This window comes from Eleutherodactylus coqui, chromosome 5 (assembly GCF_035609145.1).
Source record: "Eleutherodactylus coqui strain aEleCoq1 chromosome 5, aEleCoq1.hap1, whole genome shotgun sequence".
Classification (NCBI taxonomy): domain Eukaryota; kingdom Metazoa; phylum Chordata; class Amphibia; order Anura; family Eleutherodactylidae; genus Eleutherodactylus; species Eleutherodactylus coqui.
This window is the reverse complement of record NC_089841.1, coordinates 255,572,910-255,583,314: the sequence shown is the minus strand read 5'-3', so window position 1 is coordinate 255,583,314 and position 10,405 is coordinate 255,572,910.

The following is a 10,405-nucleotide window of genomic DNA, read 5'->3' as shown; positions in this document are numbered from 1 at the left end:
GGCCCCTGAAATGCATAGGGACCTCGAAGGGCAAGTGTAATCCTTATAGCGATCCCCCTGTAATTCCTGGGCGCATTGCCCAGGGTTAAAATAAGGCAGGATTAGTGCTGCCATACTGTGCTCAACAGGAAGAATTTACCTTCCATATTTATCGTGGATTGCCAGAAGATTGTCTTTTTACTTTGTTGTCTTCTACCTATTTGCGGTGAATTGCCCACAAACCAAAGTCACATGATTATATCTATGATAGGACTGTATTTTAGTGCAAATTGGTGCTTGTTTTTGCCAGAAATATTTCTTCTTACTAGTTGCAGGGTGAACTGAACTTTCCGGATCAGTACGGAAAATCTGGGCGAGCCGTCCGTCTTTCCTGCTGCCACTTTTCCCACAGTCCACCAACTCAGCGCTATGCCTGCCATCTAGTGCTTGTTCATGAGTATGATTAGGTTCACTGTGCATCCTCGGCTTCTCAATGATTTCTCTGACTTTCATTGAAGTAAAAAAAGCCATACAAGTCTATGGACCGGCCAAGCATGCAATTCAGTAATTACCGCTGATAAAGTCCTTCTGAGCATGCGCAAATTGCAGTGCAGCGCTATTCATGAAGGGTAAGTGTAGTGCAGACTCAGCGAGCCGGGTTGAGTCCTGGACACTGGATACGGGTTCAAGGTATTCAGCAATCTCAGAAACGGGGCAATATTCTAAATTGAAATAATTTACGAAGTACTTTTATTTTTGAAAAAGCACTTTATTAAAGGCATTTGTGGTAATAGAAAACCCTTCTAGGATATAGTCACACGTGGAGCAAATGCTGTGGAATTAGCACAGAGGAAAATTCTTCAGCAAATTCTGCATCCAAAACGGAGTCAAAATCTGCACCACTGTTGCTGATTTTGACTCAATCAGCTAAGTATCCGCAGCTGATTTTGGCAGATACAGCGCTCCCCTGACCTACCAATTCATTGTGCTATCAGAACAGTCATTCTCCCGGTTCCCAGCAGAGCCTAGTGAGCACAGAGCCGCTGATCAGGTGATGGATCAGCACTGAAAATCTGGGCAGGCTGTTTGTTTTTTTTCTAGATGTGCTGCCACCTCTTCCACCGTGCTTGTTCATGGGTATGATTAGCTTTATTACGCATGGCCGGCTTCACACTGATTATCTGAGTTCCATTGAAGTAAAAAAATAAGCCCATATAAGTCTATCTTCCTCTCAGCGCAGCCTTTATCCCAGTATCCAATGGCCTTTGGGGAGTGCAGTGCCGCTAGTCAGGTGATGCAGGAGTGGCATCACCTGCCCAGCGGCACTGCGCTTACTAAAGGCTGCTGGGTACCAGGAGAAAGGCTATGCTGACAGTGCAAAGAATTGGGAGACGAGGGAAGCTCTGTATCCCCCGGAATCGGCTGCGGATACGCAGTTAATTTCCAGTCAAAGTATTTACCAATGGTAGGGATTTCGACTTTTTTGATTGCAGAATTTGCCGCTGACATTCTGAAAGAGTTGTGAGAGGATGAACACTCATTGGCCTCCACGGGGCAGGACATTTTTAACCGCAATTTCTGAAGGTAGGCGTTATTCAAGAGCATAACAAAATCAGGAATTTAGGAAGCGGCTCTATAGGTGGTTTTACATGCTTAGAAGTGATGACCGGTTCCTTGTAATCTTCATGGAGAGCTGAGTGGCATAAAGGGTAATAATGGATCCATGCAATATTAGGTGCATAAATCGATGTGTAAAGGACCTTTCCCCCGGCTGCGGCAGGTAGATGTTTCCGTACCTGTGTGGACTCAAAGCACCTTCAGCCTTTAGGCCCCACAGCAGCTATGTCTACGATGCATAGGAGCTTGGTCACAATAGACTTGTATGGATCCACCACAGCAGGTACGTAACAGATCGGCCCCAATGTAACTACAATGTGCTTTTTACAAGCTACATTCAACATGTTGTAATACTCTTAAATGCAAGTGTAGCCCATAGTAAATTTGTAGCAGCAGTACATAAGTGTTCCTACAGTGATAACCTACAACAGCACCTCTCCCATTATATACTTTCAACATAACCTTGTTGATAACCTGAACTTCTTGTACTTTCCTAGATGTTGAGTCATGACATTGCTGCGAGGAAATTCCCCCAGTGGCTACAACAAACATTCCTCAAAGTGAAACTCCATCTTTGTACTACACCCTCTTCTCCTGTTTTACTTCTGTTTGTCTTGTGCATTGCAGACAACGGCTACCGGCAAGCCGGCTGTCATCGACAGATCTTATTATAGTATTTTATTTATGGTGGGAGACGAGCAGCCAGCATGGGCCCATGAGCAGCAGCCCATCCATAACCCGTTTACTTCTGCCTTCCGTAACATAAGTAAAGTATCATACCTCAATCCATAAATACGGCACCAGAACCAAGCTCATAACATTGATCCAATATCAGAACCAAGTTCATAACATGAATACAGCCCAAGAAACAAACAGTACAGGGGGCAATTGCAAAGTCAGGTTGGTCACAGGTATGTAATTTTATACCATGTGAAATAACGTCCAGTAGAAGGCCGGCCTCACAGGAGCGTGTTGTATTTCGCATGCGAATGATTGCGGAAGTGAATTGCATAAGGGTCACGTATGCCGTCGGTTTTCCACGGATGTATTGCAGGTGACAGAGTATTATCCATGCAAAAGAACAATCGCAAGCAGGGAATGACATCAGAAAGTATCCCAACCCCCTGGAAACACCCTTCTACCGCTCTAGGTGACATTCCCTTGTGCTGTTGTGGTGAGAGATGTTCTGAGAGCCTTCAGGATGGGATACTACTCTGTGCTCTGCTGGTTTAGGGCTCCTATCCACTTGCGTCTTTTTAATGCTGTGATATTGCTGCGTTTTTTAACGCGAATGTCAATGGGATTTTCTAATGTTAAAAACGCATCACATAAAAATCGCAAAGCACCAACTGCAATGCGGTTTTAACATTAGTTCCATTGACAATCGCATTAAAAAAACGCAGCGATATCTGCGTATTCTGCGGTAAAGTCTTTGGCTTTACCCAGAAAGAAATGAGAGGGGAAGATGAAACTTTACATTTCTTCCACATCCTCTCCACTGATGCCAACACACTTCTTACATCGGTATTCCAAGTTCTGTAAGCCTTGCAAAAAGAAGGATTTCAGTTGTGCCTCAAACCAGTCATCAGTAGCAGCCATGGCATCAGAAATGGTGTGAAATTTGGTCCCCTTGAGGTGTTTCTTCAGGTTTGGAAATAGATGATAGTCGGAGGGAGCTCGATCTGGTGAATAAGGTGGGTGGTCAACCAGCTGGAAGCCTAGCTGCACCACTTTTGCTGTGGTTGCTTGTGCAGTGTGAGCGAAGGCGTTGTCTTGCAGGAACAAGATCCCTTTGGATAGCTTGCCACGCCTTTTGGCCTTCAATTGGTCCAGAAGTTCAATGTAATACCTTGCATTTATGGTGGAACCATTTTGAAGGTAGTCCATTAGCAGCACGTCCTCCTTCTTCCTTCTCCCAAAACACAGACGCCATCACCTTAGTGGCAGAACTTCTTTGGGCGAGGAGAACCACTGTACCTCCTCTTTTGACTGCTCCTTGGTTTCAGGGTCATACAAATAAATCCAGGTCTCATCCATAGTGACCAGTCGATCCAGGAAGTTCTTATCAGTCCGGAAACGCTGACAAATGGACCGGGAAATGGATCTGTTGTCAAACATTTGGGGACCCACTGTGCAGATCGCTTCGTCATGTTTAAATGTTCGTGGATAATGACACAAACACGTTCACCAGAAATCCCCATGATGTCTGCTATTCCTTTAGCTGAAATTGGCCGATTCTCCAGTATGAGGTTGTGCACAGCATCGATGATCTCCAGAACAACAACCTCTCTCGGTCGTCCAGGACGTTGCTCATCATTGGTGCTGAAGTGGCCCTTTTTAAATTTGGCAACCCGGTTCTTAACTATAGAATATGAAGGGCATTGATCCCCCCCCCCCCCCACTGTCTGCGACATATCACCATGAATATCCTTCGCAGACTTTCCTTGCCGAAACAAGAATTTTATCACTCCTCTGCTCTCATTTGCTGTGAATATCACCTTAGACTCCGCCATTTTGTTTTCCCGCATGCCGAGATCACTGTTCAAACACAACATTTTGAAAACATATATTAGACACATAAGGCTTTCATGTGATGTAACATTCGTTACCATAGAAACAAAAAAAGAACACAAAGCCAAAAACTTAGCAGCACCCCCTCATACATCCATAGAGATCAATGAAGCCCATATGTGCTGAATGCGTGGTAAAATAGAGCATACTGTGATTTTTCTTCTGCTTGCATAATCTGCAATTCCTACCCGCAAGTGTGAGCGAAACTTCGAAAGTCAATGTCCACGTATCATATGCGAGGATGGGAATTGCGCAATCCATACTGACTTTTAGTTATGACTCGCCTTTGCAGAGTTTTGCTTCTAGATATTTTGTGTTGCAAAAGCAAGGAGCCTCACGGTAGCCTCGGGGGTAGCCCCGCCGCACACAGTTACTGGTCTGAAACTTCTCTAAAACTATACCTCAATAAAATATACCCCAGCCTGTGCCTTCGGACCCGAAGCAGAGTTCATCTGTGTCATTTTAGTCATCAAAAACTGTGTCAAAATCAGCAGCATCAGTCGAGATCCGCAGCGGTTTTTCACAGAAATTAAGCAGATTTTGGTTTAGAATTCACATAATTGCAGAATATACATTTCCACTACCTGAACATTCCCACATAGCGGATTTTGGTGCGCATTCCCACCAAAATCTGCAGCATATTTTGTGCTGTGAATTCTGGTGTGCATCTGTACCAAAATCCGAACCAAAACCAATATCGAAATCCATGCCAAAAACCGCGTCAAAATCGGCATGATTGCTGTGTATTTTGTTACGGTTTTTTACATAGAGCCGTAGCAGATTTCACCCTTTCAATTGATGGGGTGAAGTTTGCTTTAGATCCACATGAAAATACGCACTAATGGTTTGAATGGTTTTTGGTGCGGAGTCTAATGGAAGATACCAGATCGAGTCCTGATAACTACTGCTGCCCGTCCTTCAGGGTGAGTGGACTCATCTTCAAGATCTGTTACAGGGTCTTAGACTCAAGCCCTGTGACAATTCACCAAGTGGGAAGGCACTTTTGGTGGTACTGAAGTCATGAGAACAAATTCTTTCCCTGGTTGACAATCACCATGTTCATATTATGTTGGGCAACATAATGACAGTAGCTTACTTGATCCAGCAAGTCGGTACCCGGTCCAAAGTCCTGATCAAAATACGAAGGAAGAGCTTTTTCCCCTCTTACTACTACATCTAGGTAGTCAAAGCTACTACATCAGGGGTCAAAGAAGTGAAGACTGATTTTCTCAGTTGTAGGCAGCTAAATCAAAGAGAATAGTGTCTGAAAATGGACATCTTTGTCAAAATAACATGTTTATGGGGAAAACCAGAAACAGGGCAGCATGGTGGATCAGTGGTTAGCACTGTTGCCTTGCAGTGCTGATGTCCTGGCTTCAAATCTGACTAAGGGCAACATCTACATGAAGTTTGTATGTTTCCTCACACACTTCAAAAATATAATGCTAGTGAATTTAGACTGTGAGCCTCCATGAAGATATGGCCCAATGTAATGGCTGACAATCTGTGTACAGTGCTGCCAAATATGAATGTGCTATAAAATAAGTAGAATCATTTAATTGATTTGTTGCGGGAGAGAACAGAAAGGTAGCAAAATTCCATCCTCTGAATGCAAAGATTCTCCATTAATGATAGAAATTTTTCTTCAGGTATGAAATCAATCCCCTGTTTATCCTTTTTCCACCCCATTAAATCTAATTCCAAGTATCTTGAGAAAGAGAAGTTGGGACTACAGTCCCTAGCGCCTAGGAGAGCATGGTCTACGTTGCCAAAGCGTCCAGTTACAGATCCCAGGGTTTTTCCAGAGATCTCAAATCTCCTTTTTTAGGGCCAATTATTCATCTACAGATTTTAAAAAATCTTCACCGGTGAGCCTGGAATTTCAGCGGAACCTTCTTCTTTTAGGACAGGGACTTTCAGAAAATGTGAGCCCCACTCTGTTGGGCAGCGGAAATGAAGGTTCCTTCTAATATGTGCCTTAGAATTTGGGTCACCCTCCTCAAGACATCAGTCGTAAATCCTTAGAGTACTAACCACATTCTGGATGCCCCTCAGGAGCATCTGCGTAAGGAATTAAATCTGAGTACCCTGAAGGTCCAAATTTCCTCCTTTAAGTGCCCTATTTGAGTAGAAGATTGTTTCCCACCCCTCTGGATGCCAGCCAGTCCTTTCATTCATGGCTCGTCCTTGGGACCTGCATTTGACCTTGAATACCTTTTAATAGATTCTCCTTTCCAACCAATCTCCTCCATATCCAGAATATTGTTGACCTTAACTCCCTTGTAAAATCAGGCATTATTTGGAGCCGAGCCCGTTGCGTACGGGGTGGGTGCAGAAGTAGTACCTCCTGTATGGAGGTGTTATATGATACCCATAAAAAAAGTGCATTGCTCCTTACTGTTACCATCCCATGCCTCCCATTTCACACATACAATACTAGGGTATGTCTCAAGCATACATTTGCATCTGTGTAGTCAAAGATCGGGTAGTTTTTCAGCATCATCCCCCAATGTTCAGCACCACTGACCTATATTCAATTCCAACCATGCGCATGTAGTTTCAGTGTTTCAGCACTTTCCTCACTTACTGGTAGATTTTCTGTGAAACTGACCCCAGTAAGTATGTGAAATAGGCAAATTGAATTGTTAACCCCCGCTGACTTTGGGCGGCTTCACAGGAGTGTATTTCACTGCATGCTGCCCATATGTGACAGTCGCGCGGCATGCAGCATGTATGTAATGGCATTGCGTACTTGCTGCGGGATGCCAATCGTCATGCACAATCTTGGCATGGATGCGCACGTAATATGCGCCACGATAGACCATGCTGCGATCTTTATTGTGTGGATATTTCGCGCAATATATGTGAGTGGCAACATGGGAGCCTAGGCTATGGCAGCTTGGTATAGCGAGTTCCGTGGGCGAAACCCGGGCGTGGAATACACCGTAACAGTGCGTTTGTGTGAAGGGGCCCTAACAGCGAAGATGCTATGTGCAGCTCTGTGGAGTATGATGCTTCTATAATAATGGAAAGTAGAACAGCCATAATTGCTTCTCCGTGCTTTTAGGAGGATAAATGCGGCAATATTCAGTGTTCCCAGATACAGCATAAAGCGTCGGCTTACATCGGCTTATTCCATACCTGACAAATACTTTTGCTGTGTTCCAAAAATGTATTTATAGAAACATTCGTATTCTGAAATTCAATCTGTTTTCAAGGGTTGAGTCTCCTTCCTCCGAGTGTAAATGAAGCTGCATAGAAAGTGTGGCACAACAGATTCTTAAAGGGACAGTAAGCCAATCTTGGAAGACGCAGCCATTCATTTCTCTTTTAGGAATACCGCAACTTAAGCTCCGTTCACATTATGTTTTCGCCTTCCTTATTATCATAGTAGCTCCATAACTATGTCGCTGTACAGTTGATGACCATTCTTAAAAAAAATTGTATACTGTGCAATATGCAGTACTTTTTTTTCTTTACTGTATATGCCTATAGGAAAGCGCAGCAGACTGAACTTTTCCTACACAGTAGACAAAAAGAAAACCATGCGGAAACAGACCGGGATTTGTGCATCGATGGAACCTCGTGGCATGTGACCGGTGAATGGGGCCTGCGGATGCATTTGGAGTATGCAGCAGGGAAGACAAAGTGTACACAGCGTATTAAAAGGCTTAAAGTGACAGCGCACCCTTGAACATCCTGTTTTAAATCTTAAATAGGTTAAAAATCCTTATTAAGGCTGAGCTCACGCGAACAGGTCGGATTCCGCATACGGATTTCCATAGCGGAAGACCTGCAATCATTCGCAGAAAGTAGTTGCAAATGATCGTGGATGTGAGCCTTCTTACGCACGGGTGTGCACTATGCACAGCGTATCATCCATGCACGAGAAAGAGCTCTCTCCTCTCCAGCCGGCATTCTGGACTTTCTATCTACTTTCCTTTGAGGTTGTGAGCGTTTCCGTCGCTCATACGCAATGTTAATTGACAGAACACTAATATCTATTGACTTCAATGGGGTCTGTCCGTGCGGAATCCACGTGAAAAAAGAGCATTTTGAGGTTTTTTCGTTTGTTTTTCTTTCCTTCCGCTCTTGGAATAAGCAATTTGTATCTGCAAGTGTGAATGGAAAAGCAAAAATACATCCCCTTCAATACTTGCGTTTTACTGCGGGTCACCCACGAGGTTGGCGATCGCGGAATCCGCAATCCAAATGTGAGTCCGGCCTATAGAAGGCTGTCTAGGGCCGCTCCAACACACACCACTTTTTGCAGCGGTTAGCGCAGCATTTGAAACGCCTCTATAAACACAGCAAAACATCTGCATTGATTGCAATGGGGCTTCTCAGGCAAGCATTCGAACATGGCGTTTCCAATATTGCGATTTTCAAGCGCTGTCTGCTGTATTTTTGGTCGTTTCAGCACTTTTTAACACCTCTCATTACCCACTGTAATGATGGGGTGCGTTAAAAAACGCTGTTCGAAAAACGCAGTAAAATGCTACATTCGAAGTCGAGTTTTATATTTAATGTCCCCTCTCTGGATTACATAAAACGTGTTATAGAACTTTTATTACATTTTGGGGGGATGTGGGGGTGGGAAATGAGAAAGGTTTTTATTAGTACCAGTCTGGGGTACATGTGACTTTTGTATTGTTTTTTTGGGAGATAAATAAAAGAAAAATAGCGATTCTGGTATTATTTTTAAAATTATTTTTACTGCGTTCACCACGTGCGATAAAATATTCTCCTAGTCTGGGTCATTCTGAGCGCAGTAATACCTATTCATGTTGCTAATATTCAGAGGTGTCATTTTACTGCAGGGTATCTCCTAAGCACACACTCAGCTCCGCCGCAGCCGCGCACACTCAGCCCCGCCGCACACACACTCAGCCCCGCCGCGCACATTTATCCCTAAAAATATGCTTATTCTTCACTGACTAACATTGTCTTCATTTATGTAGTGTCCCATTCTACATTTTTATCAAAACCACGGACCCTCATTTCGCCATCCTTCTGCCTGGTCTTGGCGGCGCCCCTAGCCCTAAGATGGTTGCAGAGGGAGGAGCACTTGACCGTTCACACTACTCGGCCTCCTGCACTGCGCCTGTTTCTTGTCTGCAGTGTATTACTATGGAGGAGTCTGAAGGACGAGTACGGTCATACGCCGCTGCATCTACAGCCGCAAGTTTCTCAGCCAGGAAACGCTGAGGTGGGACGACCCTTTTAAACGCACAATAAAAATGCATTTTTCTTTTTCTTTTTTGGGGTTCATATCGCAACATGCTCTTTTTTTCTGGTGTTTTTCTAATAGGCTTCTCTATAGGGATCCAGTGCCGCAGCCACAGTGTTCGTTGTGACAGCTTGATGTCACTACTCCTTCTCCTGGCATCAGCACTTACCTCCTGAGTATCGTGATGCCAGGAGTTTGGGAACGTGACACAGGGGGATGGGGGGGGGGGTCACATTATAATCATGTCCTGGATGTCACCAGGTGTAGAGCTGACAACGGGGTCTGGTGGGGGGATGTCACCAGGTGTAGAGCTGACAACGGGATCTGGCGGGGGGATGTCACCAGGTGTAGAGCTGACAATGGGGTCTGGTGGGGGGATGTCACCAGGTGTAGAGCTGACAACGGGATCTGGCGGGGGGATGTCACCAGGTGTAGAGCTAACAATGGGGTCTGGCAGGGGGATGTCACCAGGTGTAGAGCTGACAATGGGGTCTGGCAGGGGGATGTCACCAGGTGTAGAGCTGACACTGGGGTCTGGTGGTGGGATGTCATCAGGTGTGGAGCTGACAACAGGGTCTGGCGGGGGGATGTCACCAGGTGTAGAGCTGACAACATGGTCTGGCTGGGGGATGTCACCAGGTGTAGAGCTGACAACATGGTCTGGCTGGGGGATGTCACCAGGTGTAGAGCTGACAACGGGGTCTGGTGGGGGGATGTCACCAGGTGTAGAGCTGACAATGGGGTCTGGTGGGGGGATGTCACCAGGTGTAGAGCTGACAACGGGGTCTGGCTGGGGGATGTCACCAGGTGTAGAGCTGACAATGGGGTCTGGTGGGGGGATGTCACCAGGTGTAGAGCGGACAACGGAATCTGGCGGGGGGATGTCACCAGGTGTAGAGCTGACAATGGGGTCTGGTGGGGGGATGTCACCAGGTGTAGAGCTGACAACGGGGTCTGGCGCTGGGATGTCACCAGGTGTAGAGCTGACAACAGGGTCTGGCGGGGGGA